At 41.9% G+C, this 3,298-nt stretch overlaps 1 pseudogene; it reads right to left on the reverse strand.

Moving 5' to 3' along the window:
- Positions 1–1,023: 1,023 nt before the first annotated feature.
- On the reverse strand, positions 1,024–1,142 carry LOC111741702 (annotated as a pseudogene).
- Between the last annotated feature and the right edge of the window lie 2,156 nt (positions 1,143–3,298).

Below are 3,298 nucleotides of genomic sequence, written 5' to 3' on the forward strand. Positions count from 1 at the left end.
TTGAGCCAGTGAGAATGAGTACTAAGTCTTCTGTTAAGGCTTTTAAAGAAGACACTGTCTCTCTTTCCTGCTGATCTTAAGTCAGGAGGATGTAGGTATGAAGCCTACATCTTGGCCCCTATCTTGGAGCCTGAGCATGAGTCAAGATGGATAACAGATCAAAGAGATACAAAAGGAACAACTAAGAGTGAAGCCCCTGGGTTTACCAGTTAGCTGACCCTGAAGCCAACTTGATACTTGTACTTTTCACGTACACGAGTCAGTTCAGACCTTTTTGATTCTAAGCCAGTTTTAGGTTTTTGTTTTGTTTTGTTTTTAAATCACTTGCCATCACAATATCTTAACTGTTTCAGGAGTCAGAGATGAAATGTCTTTGGAGCCAGATAGTAAAATTTTTTCTGGCATCCCTCAAATTGCATTCTCAAGGCAATGACTTGCATGTAAAGCACACAGCTCTATTACTGAGTGATGATGCTGGTTTCTTTCACAGAGGGCTCATTTTACCATAGCCAAAAAGCCTGGCCATTTCATTACCAAATGACATGGGGTAATATTGAGGGCATAGAGTCTTCAGGATAATCTTTCTATAATTGATAATATCAAGTAATATGTATGAGACGTAAACTATAAACCAACTATCTTTGGCTATTATATAACGTACCAACAAGGTTGTATACCCAAACAAAGAGGCAATTAACACCATGGAACCAAATGGTATCAAGCAAAAGTCAACCAATGTAGACAAAGGCCTTGCTTTTGTATAAGCAGCTATTAGCAGATTTCTCCAGCAAAGATATTGAAAACTCAGTTTGCTTAATTCTCAATTTAGGGATAAATTTTTTTCTCTTAGGATTCACTAAATTTTCCACTGCACATCACTGCACAATGGGATGTCATCAACCTTTATTCAAGTATAATTGATTTACTTTATTAAGTCTCTGTTTTGACTTATAAGTCTGGGACAACTGAAGTTGCCACTAAAACTGTTGAGATTACATTACTAATGATGCCTCATTTTTTTTATGCCTACAGCAGCCGGTATTTCAAGCTGGTCTCCCATCTAAGTACTAACCAGGCCTGACCCTGCTTAGCTTCTGAGATCAGACGAGATCAGGCATGTTCAGGGTGGCATGGCCATAGACATCTCCTCCTTTTATGAACTCAAAGCAGGTTAGTTCACCTCTCTATGTAAACCTTATTTATTTCAAAATGGGGGTAACAATAAACATGTCTCATTGGATTTTGACAACAACCAAAATAAAATAACTCTGAACTAAAAGAACTAGGAGCTCAACACATTTCTTAAAGTTGATCATCCTAATAAACCATATTGTGCCTAAATAAATTTTAAGGTTATCACCAAAAATAAAGCCAAGGTTTAATAAATTATTAGCAAGAGCGTAACTCCTCCAAGAGGCCAATATTAAAATCCCAGACATCTAAAAACCCCAACTTGAGAAGTACTGTTCTTTACCAAAATACCATGCCATGGATGTAGTGCTGACAAGTAAACATTTCAAAAATACTGTAATTCCAATAAGTGTAATGCAAAGGCAGAGCTAGAGATTTAATAGCACATTCCCAAGACTCCTTTAACAAGGGGAATCACCCACCTCACCCAACAGCATTGCTCAAACATTTCCGTGTACATTTCTATGTATCATCGTGGGTAAAGCAGCGCTTACACTGGGTTCCTAACACCACTGCCTAGCGGTGACCGTTCTCTCAGAACATGCCAGAAACCTCTGCAGGCCTGTTTCCAAAAGACCTCCTTCGGAGAACATAGAATACTATTTTGCCTGCAATGGGAGCCCAAGGCCCTGAGGCTGCCAGGAACAGAAGCTGCCTCCCACCGAGGTGGAGTTGGGTCTGAGCCCAAACCATCTCCACCTCACATTCCTTTGGTGCCCCCGTCATCCCTGTTCTATAGTGCCTCTCCTTGCACATCGCAGGGTCCCTCCACTGGTGGCTGGCCTTCAACAAAACTGCATAGTCCTGCCTCTGACGTCTCCTAGCCTCCAAGCTTCATCACAGGTGTTGACAGCTGAGTCCCAGAAATGTTGGCCATTAACAGTTGAAGGCCTTACTCTTACTCAGGGCACTTGCATTTTTATTGGTCATTTTGAAGGCAGACCATGGAATGATAGACCCAAGGCTCAGGAGCAAGGAGACCTCACTTTAAAAATGATCCTTCCTGAGCCTCAGTTCTTTGCATCCATAAAAACAGATTGCTAATGAACCTCTATCACAAGCTTGTTGATAAAATCGAATGGGGTTAAAAGTGATAAAATAAGTAAGATAATAAGAAAACACACCACAGAGGACCATAAGACACAAACTGAGGAATGTGGCAATCCCAAACCTTTGCACCTGAGAACCAGAGAGAATAGAAAACAAACAAAAAAATAAATAATGTGTGATTAGAAATCTCTAAAACAGCAATTCTCAAACTTGAGCATCGGCATCCATTAGAGGACTTGTTAAAACACAGATCGCCAAGCCCAATCCCAGAGTTTCTGAGCCAGCAGGTCTGGGGTGGGATCTGAGAATTGGCATTTGTTACACATTCCAGGTGGTGCTGATGCTGCTAGTCCAGGGACCACCTCTGAGAAGTCCTGCTCTAAATTGGTGATTCTCTATTGTGGCTGTAAATATGATTAGACTCATTTGGGAGTGAAGAAATCACTTATACCTAAGTTCCCCTCCTGCGTTTCTGATTTAAGTGGTCTGGAGTGCAGCCTGGGCAGCAGGATTATTATAGGCCCAGGCAGTGTAATATGCATCCAGGATGGAGAACCACTGCTCTTAACCAAGAACCAGTAACAACAATTTAGTGCCTTTCTTGTGCATTCACTACACCCACTCCTTAAAATCATCTGATACCTTAGGGCAATGGACCTAATGATGGACCAACCTAAGCAGAAAGAACCGAGGTACAACGCCCACCTAGGTACGGTCACAGCTTCAGATGGCACCGAGTGAATTTTAAGTCCTGGTTTTTCAATCCTGGGAATTATAAATTAAAATCACCTGAGAAACTTTTAAGACAGCCCGATGTGTAGCCCACATCGGGAGTCAGGTTCTCAACTTTCGGCCACCTATTGGAATCACCTGGGAACATTAAAAATGCTGGGGCGCCAACTGCAGAGATTCTGATACAGTTGGTCTGGTTGTGGACTGGGCTTGGGGATTTGTAAAACCTCCCCAAAGGATTTTAATGCTCACCCAAGGTTGAGAATGCCTGGTCCAACCAAGACTCTTCACGATGCATCCACAACCCACCCCCATCCTCCATGTT

The sequence above is a fragment of the Pteropus vampyrus genome, unplaced genomic scaffold, assembly GCF_000151845.1.
Source record: "Pteropus vampyrus isolate Shadow unplaced genomic scaffold, Pvam_2.0 Scaffold81, whole genome shotgun sequence".
Lineage (NCBI taxonomy): Eukaryota > Metazoa > Chordata > Mammalia > Chiroptera > Pteropodidae > Pteropus > Pteropus vampyrus.